This window comes from Oncorhynchus mykiss, chromosome 3 (genome assembly GCF_057628025.1).
Source record: "Oncorhynchus mykiss isolate SJ-2025 chromosome 3, ASM5762802v1, whole genome shotgun sequence".
Classification (NCBI taxonomy): domain Eukaryota; kingdom Metazoa; phylum Chordata; class Actinopteri; order Salmoniformes; family Salmonidae; genus Oncorhynchus; species Oncorhynchus mykiss.
The window spans coordinates 86,683,225-86,694,482 of NC_143024.1; the positions used below are offsets into that span (position 1 = coordinate 86,683,225).

The window sequence follows — 11,258 nt, forward strand, 5'->3', positions numbered from 1 at the left end:
ACATAATCAGGTAGGAGGTCCAGAGCGGCACCAGAGTAGCGATCGATGGTGGAAAGTTAAAAAGCTAGTGCTGTTGCTGTTTGGGGTTTTAGGCTGGGTTTCTGTACAGCACTTTGAGATATCAGCTGATGTACGAAGGGCTATATAAATAAATTTGATTTGATTTGATTTAGTGGTTTTATCTACATTGTCATCACCAGCTTTCTCCAATAGTGACATTACTATACACAACTACAGTCTGTGAAAGGTGGAAAAGGTAGCATTTCAAACTTACTACACACGCACACACAACAACACCTAGCTTCTCAACTACACCTAGCTTCTCAACTACACCTAGCTTCTCAACTACACCTAGCTTCTCAACTACACCTAGCTTCTCAACAACAACTTCTTTGGCAGCATCTGATGTTATTTGTGATGGTTGGGGTGAAAATCCACCAGAGAACAGATCTCCAGAAAGATGGTTGGTGGCCACTGCCGCTACACACACTACAGATGTGTGTTAAAATAGTCATACAGTCAGTCACAGATAGACCAATAGCCCCTACCCATTGACAATTCCTACTAATCATTTATAGGACATGGTCCAACCATTACACTCTCTGAAAAAAGTAAAACAGCATATAGAAACTTTGTCTGACAGTACTTTGCCTGACAGTCTGACAGTACTTTGTTTGACAGTACTTTGTCTGACAGTCAGAGAGTACTTTGTCAGACAGTCAGGGAGTACTTTGTCTGACAGTACTTTGCCTGACAGTCTGACAGTACTTTGTCTGACAGTACTTTGCCTGACAGTCAGAGAGTACTTTGTCAGACAGTCAGGGAGTACTTTGTCTGACAGTACTTTGTCTGACAGTACTTTGCCTGACAGTACTTTGCCTGACAGTCTGACAGTACTTTGTCTGACAGTACTTTGCCTGACAGTCTGACAGTACTTTGTCTGACAGTACTTTGTCTGACAGTACTTTGTCTGACAGTCAGAGAGTACTTTATCAGACAGTCAGGGAGTACTTTGTCTGACAGTACTTTGCCTGGCAGTCTGACAGTACTTTGTCTGACAGTACTTTGTCTGACAGAACTTTGTCTGACAGAACTTTGTCTGACAGAACTTTGTCAGACAATCAGAGAGTACTTTGACAGCATTTCAGTCTGAAGTGACTGAAATATTCAGAAAGGTATTGGGAAGTGATCAGAAGATCACCAGGCAATCATTTTGTGTAGAAAATAACATAAATGCTTTCAATTATGTGGTGCTGTCCTCCTCAGTCTGATTTGCCCGGTCATGTCCACTCTTTGCTCTAACGAGCCCTGCACAGCTTGAGAGCATTGTAAAGGAAAATAGATTAGTGTTCCTGAGAATCTTAGCATTCAGGAATGGGGCAATATTAGCACACAGCTAATAATAGTAGCTTCCGGGCTCCCAAGTGGCACAGCGGTTTAAGACACTGCATCTCAGTGCTTCAGATGTCACTACAGACATCCTGGTTCGATTCCAGGCTGTATCACAACTGGACGTGATTTGGGCGGAAAACATTTGGCCCAGCGGCGCCCGGGTTTGGCTGGTGTAGGCCGTCATTGTAAATAAGAATGTGTTCTTTAACTGACTTGCCTAGTTAAATAAAGGTAAAAAAATAAAATAAAAAAAAATTAAATTATAGCTCCTACCGTTCAAGAGGTTTTGCAGGAGAAAAACAGAAAGCACTCTTCCACCATTTGCTAATGGGGATCCAAATAAACAAACAAATAAATAAACAAACATAGAGGAAAAGTGTAGCTGGCTATGCAGGAACATTGTTTACATTGTCAGAAGGCACCTTGGCACTAGGGCAGCGTTTCCCTTTTACGATTCTGATATCACTTTTTATGTAGCTAGGCTAGCTACAGGTACCCTATGTAAATATAAATGTCAGGTCAGTAGCTAGCTAGCTAGCTATGCTACTTGAGAATAGTAGCTAGCTAACTAGCTAAGTTAATGTTAGCTAGCAGCAGCGCAACAATATAAAGTCATTTGCTTTTAATAATAATAGTTAGCTAGAAGAATAACTATTTTGAGATGTACTTTTTGAAACGTTGCTATTGACTGCTGCTGCTTGTTGGGAAAGAACTTTGATGAAGGATGCTGCTAGCAAATCCACTGCCTAAGAAACAATTGGTGCTTTGCAGACAGCTACTGCACATCTCTTTTGCTTTTGTTCATTGCTGTAGCCTTTTAATGCAGTCGGTTGATCAAAGCGCCCTCTAGTGGCATCATGGGTGGAATGTTTCTCATAATTTTTCATTATTTCATAATTAATTAAAAAGAAAGTATGCCCATAATAATGTCTGTGAGGTGTATACTTTTGTTTGAAAGTAGATGTTTTTAAAGACCACCAAGAAACTGTGACCATGATTTAGCCCACTGCAGTGAAAGGTTAAAGTGGAAGTAGGCCTAAATACAGATATATTTTGGTCTTTGGTAGCATAAGTGCACGCTGCCAACAATGAGGAATGGAATGTCAATATGACAGAGCAGGGCCAACAACCGTGTAGGAGGATATATGCACATCAAGATAAACTGTCATTGGTCTATTATAATTATATCAGATTGTAATGTCATGATCTGGGCCAAAAACTTGTTTTTAGACAGCTCTTATACTAAAGGGCACATTCATCATTTTCACAGTTTCAGTGTTGTTTCGATCTAAAAGTGTGGAAATATCATAAAAAAAGCACAATTTTAACTGCATTGCCCCTTGACTTTCTACTCTGAAGACAGAGGAATAACGGTGTTTGCATAAAACCATTTGAAATAAGTAACAAACCATTTGTAACAGGTCAAGTGTTAAAAAGGACACCTGACCAATTGGACCAATGGTTAAGTGTCCTTTCAAACACCTGACCAATTGGACCAATGGTTAAATGTCCTTACAAACACCTGACCAATTGTTAAATGTCCTTTTAAACCTTTGACCAATTGGACCAATTGTTAAATGTCCTTTTAAACACCTGACCAATTGGACCAATGGTTAAATGTCCTTTAAAACACCTGACCAATTGGACCAATGGTTAAATGTCCCTTCAAAACACCTGACCTGTTACAAATGGTTTGCACCCAACCACAATCTCCCCCCTCTCTCACACACACACACACACACACACACACTAATACTTGCTTTGTTCCTTGAACTGCATTTTTATTGTAATTATATCTCACAAGGATATGATGATGAAGGATGATGATAACTATTATCATTATCACTATTTGAAATACAAAAGTCACCTGTAAGTCAGTCATATCATAACTAACATTAATGGAATCAAATCATGTTGGTTTATTCCTGCTTTCTCTCTCTCTCTCTCTCTCTGATGGTGTCTCCCCCGGGGTAATCACATTCCAAAACACACACAGGAATTTCCACCAGCCCAGCTAGCATACCACCCCACACACGCACACACACACACACACACACACACAGCACGACTCGCATACCACCCCTCCTCCCGCAACTTAAAGAAGGGAAAACACACACAGAGATCCTGTCTGCACCCAACCACACTCTCAGATCTCCCCCCTCACACACACACACACGCACACACACACACACACACACACACATATATCTAGCTCGACTTGCATACCACCCCTCCTCCAGCAATTTAAAGAAGGGAAAACACACACAGAGATCATACGCACGCACGCGCACACACACGCACGCACGCAGTCTACAATGATAGAACCAAGGCAGACCACACACTGTTGCAATGCCATGCTTCTTCTGGTGTTTCACACAATGCAAACTCTAGAATATGATAGCCTAACTGTAGACCTAACAAAATAATGGCACTTATCTAAACACCAATCTTATGAATGTGAAAAAACGTAGCAAATAAAACAATAGGCTTAATGCTGTATATCCGAAGTATTAAGATGATATACACGGTCAACAGCTGTAGCTTACCTTGTGGTTGTCTGTCTCCGGACTCGAGTTTTCTTCCTCCGCCCCTTGCTGTTGCAAACGCCAAGAGTCGTGCAGGAGGGAGCCCGGGGTTGCAGACACCTTTCCATGGCGCGACACTCCGCAGTTACATGCTACAAAAACCAGAACGCGACAACAACAAAAAAAACATCACCAAAGGCTGAAAAACACTTTCTCTAGCAACTGACTTTCTCAACTGACTTTCTCATCGCGAATGCACTTAATGATCTCATCACTCAGTCATCTGCGACTCCTGCAAGTCATTTCCCCTCTCCCCTTATCGCTGACTGGCCGCGGGGCTTTTCGCCGTGTGCATACTGAATCAGTCGGAAATGCCACTGAGTTTCCTGCTTCAGCATAGCTTCCCATTCACCTCAGCATGTATATAGGCGCGTCCCTCGCTCGCCCTGACGACGACCCCCAGCCAGCAATAAATCCCCTGGTAAACAGGGGCCGTCCCTGCTGCGACCCGTGTGCGTGTAGTGCGTGCGCGTGTCCATAGACACGTTTTCAGGAAAGTCCACTTCTCTGAATAACACGATTTTACAGACAGAAATGATAAGGTTACATGTTTTCCAGAATATGACTAGCCTACATTTTTTTCTGCACTCAGCCTGTAACCACATTTGGTTCCTTGAATTAGACTTGAATTAGACTGATCTACTGGGCTGTGTAGATGTATAATACTATCACATAATGTAAATCTAATGTCAATAGTTTTGAATTGAAAAAATATATATACCACAAATCTTTCTCCAGTCTCTATCCCTCCTCATCTCTCCTCCATCCCTCCTCATATCTCCTCTATCCCTCCTCATATCTCCTCTATCCCTCCTCATCTCTCCTCCATCCCTCCCCATCTCTCCTCCATCCCTCCTCATCTCTCCTCTATCCCTCCTCATCTCTCCTCCATCCCTCCTCATCTCTCCTCCATCCCTCCTCATCTCTCCTCCATCCCTCCTCATATCTCCTCCATCCCTCCTCATATCTCCTCTATCCCTCCTCATATCTCCTCTATCCCTCCTCATCTCTCCTCTATCCCTCCTCATCTCTCCTCCATCCCTCCTCATCTCTCCTCCATCCCTCCTCATCTCTCCTCCATCCCTCCTCATATCTCCTCTATCCCTCCTCATATCTCCTCTATCCCTCCTCATCTCTCCTCCATCCCTCCCCATCTCTCCTCCATCCCTCCTCATCTCTCCTCTATCCCTCCTCATCTCTCCTCCATCCCTCCTCATCTCTCCTCCATCCCTCCTCATCTCTCCTCCATCCCTCCTCATATCTCCTCTATCCCTCCTCATCTCTCCTCCATCCCTCCTCATCTCTCCTCCATCCCTCCTCATCTCTCCTCCATCTCTACTCTCTCCTTCACGCCTCCTCCATCCCTCCTCATCTCTCCTCATCTCTCCTCCATCCCTCCTCATCTCTCCTCCATCCCTCCTCATCTCTCCTCCATCTCTACTCTCTCCTTCACGCCTCCTCCATCCCTCCTCATCTCTCCTCCATCCCTCCTCATCTCTCCTCCATCCCTCCTCATCTCTCCTCCATCCCTCCTTATCTCTCCTCCATCCCTCCTCATCTTCTCCTCCATCTCTACTCTCTCCTTCACGCCTCCTCCATCCCTCCTCATCTCTCGTCCATCCCTCCTCATCTCTACTCCATCTCTACTCTCTCCTTCACGCCTCCTCCATCCCTCCTCATCTCTCCTCCATCCCTCCTCAAATCTCCTCCATCTCTACTCTCTCCTTCACGCCTCCTCCATCCCTCCTCATCTCTCCTCCATCCCTCCTCATCTCTCCTCCATCTCTACTCTCTCCTTCACGCCTCCTCCATCCCTCCTCATCTCTCCTCCATCCCTCCTCATCTCTCCTCCATCCCTTCTCATCTCTCCTCCATCCCTCCTCATCTTCTCCTCCATCTCTACTCTCTCCTTCACGCCTCCTCCATCCCTCCTCATCTCTCGTCCATCCCTCCTCATTTCCCCTCCATCTCTACTCTCTCCTTCACGCCTCCTCCATCCCTCCTCATCTCTCCTCCATCCCTCCTCAAATCTCCTCCATCTCTACTCTCTCCTTCACGCCTCCTCCATCCCTCCTCATCTCTCCTCCATCTCTACTCTCTCCTTCACGCCTCCTCCATCCCTCCTCCATCCCTCCTCATCTCTACTCCATCTCTACTCTCTGCTTCATGCCTCCTCCATCCCTCCTCATCTCTCGTCCATCCCTCCTCATCTCTCCTCCATCCCTACTCTCTCCTTCACGCCTCCATCACTCCTCATCTCTCCTCCATCCCTCCTCAAATCTCCTCCATCTCTACTCTCTCCTTCACGCCTCCTCCATCCCTCCTCATCTCTCCTCCATCTCTCCTCTCTCCTTCACGCCTCCTCCATCCCTCCTCATCTCTCCTCCATCCCTCCTCATCTCTACTCCATCTCTACTCTCTGCTTCATGCCTCCTCCATCCCTCCTCATCTCTCGTCCATCCCTCCTCACTCTGACGACGACCCCCAGCCAGCAATAAATCCCCTGGTAAACAGGGGCCGTCCCTGCTGCGACCCGTGTGCGTGTAGTGCGTGCGCGTGTCCATAGACACGTTTTCAGGAAAGTCCACTTCTCTGAATAACACGATTTTACAGACAGAAATGATAAGGTTACATGTTTTCCAGAATATGACTAGCCTACATTTTTTTCTGCACTCAGCCTGTAACCACATTTGGTTCCTTGAATTAGACTTGAATTAGACTGATCTACTGGGCTGTGTAGATGTATAATACTATCACATAATGTAAATCTAATGTCAATAGTTTTGAATTGAAAAAATATATATACCACAAATCTTTCTCCAGTCTCTATCCCTCCTCATCTCTCCTCCATCCCTCCTCATATCTCCTCTATCCCTCCTCATCTCTCCTCCATCCCTCCTCATATCTCCTCTATCCCTCCTCATCTCTCCTCCATCCCTCCCCATCTCTCCTCCATCCCTCCTCATCTCTCCTCTATCCCTCCTCATCTCTCCTCCATCCCTCCTCATCTCTCCTCCATCCCTCCTCATCTCTCCTCCATCCCTCCTCATATCTCCTCCATCCCTCCTCATATCTCCTCTATCCCTCCTCATATCTCCTCTATCCCTCCTCATCTCTCCTCTATCCCTCCTCATCTCTCCTCCATCCCTCCTCATCTCTCCTCCATCCCTCCTCATCTCTCCTCCATCCCTCCTCATATCTCCTCTATCCCTCCTCATATCTCCTCTATCCCTCCTCATCTCTCCTCCATCCCTCCCCATCTCTCCTCCATCCCTCCTCATCTCTCCTCTATCCCTCCTCATCTCTCCTCCATCCCTCCTCATCTCTCCTCCATCCCTCCTCATCTCTCCTCCATCCCTCCTCATATCTCCTCTATCCCTCCTCATCTCTCCTCCATCCCTCCTCATCTCTCCTCCATCCCTCCTCATCTCTCCTCCATCTCTACTCTCTCCTTCACGCCTCCTCCATCCCTCCTCATCTCTCCTCATCTCTCCTCCATCCCTCCTCATCTCTCCTCCATCCCTCCTCATCTCTCCTCCATCTCTACTCTCTCCTTCACGCCTCCTCCATCCCTCCTCATCTCTCCTCCATCCCTCCTCATCTCTCCTCCATCCCTCCTCATCTCTCCTCCATCCCTCCTTATCTCTCCTCCATCCCTCCTCATCTTCTCCTCCATCTCTACTCTCTCCTTCACGCCTCCTCCATCCCTCCTCATCTCTCGTCCATCCCTCCTCATCTCTACTCCATCTCTACTCTCTCCTTCACGCCTCCTCCATCCCTCCTCATCTCTCCTCCATCCCTCCTCAAATCTCCTCCATCTCTACTCTCTCCTTCACGCCTCCTCCATCCCTCCTCATCTCTCCTCCATCCCTCCTCATCTCTCCTCCATCTCTACTCTCTCCTTCACGCCTCCTCCATCCCTCCTCATCTCTCCTCCATCCCTCCTCATCTCTCCTCCATCCCTTCTCATCTCTCCTCCATCCCTCCTCATCTTCTCCTCCATCTCTACTCTCTCCTTCACGCCTCCTCCATCCCTCCTCATCTCTCGTCCATCCCTCCTCATCTCCCCTCCATCTCTACTCTCTCCTTCACGCCTCCTCCATCCCTCCTCATCTCTCCTCCATCCCTCCTCAAATCTCCTCCATCTCTACTCTCTCCTTCACGCCTCCTCCATCCCTCCTCATCTCTCCTCCATCTCTACTCTCTCCTTCACGCCTCCTCCATCCCTCCTCCATCCCTCCTCATCTCTACTCCATCTCTACTCTCTGCTTCATGCCTCCTCCATCCCTCCTCATCTCTCGTCCATCCCTCCTCATCTCTCCTCCATCCCTACTCTCTCCTTCACGCCTCCATCACTCCTCATCTCTCCTCCATCCCTCCTCAAATCTCCTCCATCTCTACTCTCTCCTTCACGCCTCCTCCATCCCTCCTCATCTCTCCTCCATCTCTCCTCTCTCCTTCACGCCTCCTCCATCCCTCCTCATCTCTCCTCCATCCCTCCTCATCTCTACTCCATCTCTACTCTCTGCTTCATGCCTCCTCCATCCCTCCTCATCTCTCGTCCATCCCTCCTCATCTCTACTCCATCTCTACTCTCTGCTTCATGCCTCCTCCATCCCTCCTCATCTCTCCTCTCTCCTTCACGCCTCCTCCATCCCTCCTCATCTCTCCTCCATCCCTCCTCATCTCTACTCCATCTCTACTCTCTGCTTCATGCCTCCTCCATCCCTCCTCATCTCTCCTCCATCCCTCCTCATCTCTCCTCCATCTCTACTCTCTCCTTCACGCCTCATCCATCCATCCCTCCTCATCTCTCCTCCATCCCTCCTCATCTCTCCTCCATCCCTCCTCATCTCTCCTCCATCCCTCCTCATCTTCTCCTCCATGCCTCCTTCATCCCTCCTCATCTCTCCTCCATCCCTCCTCATCTCTCCTCCACCTCTAGTCTCTCCTTCACGCCTCCTCCTTCCCTCCTCATCTCTCCTCCATCGCTCTACATCTCCCCCAATCTCTTCATTCTCCGTTGGGCAGTAATGTCTTTACAGCGGAGGATAACAAGGGGCATTACCATCACATTAGACATTAAGAAACAACTGCAATGGGATTTCACCTATATTGGTCTCTCTCTCGCTCTCTCTCTCGCTCTCTCGCTCTCTCTCTCTCTCTCTCTCTCTCTCTCTCTCTCTCTCTCTCTCTCTCTCTCTCTCTCCTGCTCTCTCTCTCTCTCTGATAGGATGAAGGAGGGGGGTTGATCTTGTAATGGGTGTATAGCTATTTGCATTTCCTCAAAATGCTTTTGAAATAGTTTTTTTCCCCACTGTCCCTTTCTCTTTTGTCACCCTCTCAATTTCCGCAGTGAGAGTGATCATGTGATGGTGAATATGGGAAACGTTGTTACTTATATCAGTAGTTCAGATTTGAGGTGTCAATCAGAGACATTGCATTCATATTGTGAAATCCCCTGAATAAATTAACACGTTTTCTCATCTGAACTTCTCTGGTATGAATTTATTTTTCTTTTCATTCTCTGACATTTGAAACCACTGCAGAAGTCCTATGACAACATTTATAGTTTGCTTTAGGCTGTACTCTAATAGCTGTAGTCTATCTCTCTCAGCCATTCCCTTCAGAAATCAATGGGTGCGAACATCAGGCCATTTGCCAGTATTATTGGGCAAGGTGTGAGGGGACTTCAATGGACTGTGACATCAGGGTCAGGTCTGTTGACCAGTCTTTTAGAGGCAGGGTTGTGTTTGTCTGGTTAAAGTGCCACTGATGAAATGAACTGATGCTGTTGTTGAGATATGTTTTGCTGAGTCATAGAATGGTCTGGCAAACCGTTTTGAGTGAATCCCAGCCTGAACTTCAGTGGATGATGTGCTGTCCAGCCATATTTTGAATGTTGAAATTATGGCACGGAGTGGCATTTTATTTCCAACCGCTGACTAAGGTGTCTGTTACCATCTACTAGGCTCGCATCGAGCTAGGGTGTTGGGGATGGGTTTGAACTGTGGCATTGAGCTAGGGTGTTGGGGATGGGTTTGAACTGTGGCATCGAGCTAGGGTGTTGGGGATGGGCTTGAACTGTGGCATCGAGCTAGGGTGTTGGGGATGGGCTTGAACTGTGGCATCGAGCTAGGGTGTTGGGGATGGGCTTGAACTGTGGCATCGAGCTAGGGTGTTGGGGATGGGCTTGAACTGTGGCATCGAGCTAGGGTGTTGGGGATGGGCTTGAACTGTGGCATCGAGCTAGGGTGTTGGGGATGGGTTTGAACTGTGGCATCGAGCTAGGGTGTTGGGGATGGGTTTGAACTGTGGCATCGAGCTAGGGTGTTGGGGATGGGTTTGAACTGTGGCATCGAGCTAGGGTGTTGGGGATGGGCTTGAACTGTGGCATCGAGCTAGGGTGTTGGGGATGGGTTTGAGGATGGCATCGAACTGAACTGTGGCATCGAGCTAGGGTATTGGGGATGGGTTTGAACTGTGACATCGAGCTAGAGTGTTGGGGATGGGTTTGAGAATGGGTTTGAACTGTGGCATCGAGCTAGGGTGTTGGGGATGGGTTTGAGGATGGGCTTGAACTGTGACATTCAGTTAGGGTGTTGGGGATGGGGATGGGTTTGAACTGTGGCATCGAGCTAGGGTATTGGGGATGGGTTTGAGGATGGGCTTGAACTGTGACATCGAGCTAGGGTGTTGGGGATGGGTTTGAGGATGGGCTTGAACTGTGACATCGAGTTAGGGTGTTGGGGATGGTTTGAACTGTGACATCGAGCTAGGGTGTTGGGGATGGGTTTTAGGATGGGCTTGAACTGTGGCATCGAGCTAGGGTATTGGGGATGGGTTTGAGGATGGGCTTGAACTGTGGCATCGAGCTAGGGTGTTGGGGATGGTTTGAACTGTGACATCGAGCTAGGGTGTTGGGGATGGGTTTGAGGATGGGCTTGAACTGTGACATCGAGCTAGGGTGTTGGGGATGGGTTTGAGTATGGGCCTGAACTGTGAAATCGAGCTAGGGTGTTGGGGATGGTTTGAACTGTGACATTGAGCTAGGGTGTTGGGGATGGGTTTGAGGATGGGCTTGAACTGTGGCATCGAGCTAGGGTATTGGGGATGGGTTTGAGAATGGGCTTGAACTGTGGCATCGAGCTAGGGTGTTGCGGATGGGTTTGAACTGTGGCATGGTGTTGGGGATGGGTTTGAGGATGGGTTTGAACTGTGGCATCGAGCTAGGGTGTTGGGGATGGATTTGAAGATGGGTTTGAACTGTGGCATCGAGCT

At 47.8% G+C, this 11,258-nt stretch overlaps 1 long non-coding RNA gene across 2 annotated transcripts in view; it reads right to left on the bottom strand.

The window, feature by feature from the left end:
* The window catches only part of LOC118964329 (uncharacterized), a 66,701-nt gene that overhangs the window by 51,189 nt on the left and 4,254 nt on the right, over window positions 1–11,258 (bottom strand). The window contains exon 1 of one of the 2 annotated variants that reach the window (XR_016494861.1): window positions 3,939–4,295. This is a non-coding gene — a long non-coding RNA (uncharacterized LOC118964329). Of the gene's footprint in view, window positions 1–3,938; window positions 4,296–11,258 lie in introns of those variants that run through there. The other variant, XR_005051381.2, reaches the window with a different exon arrangement.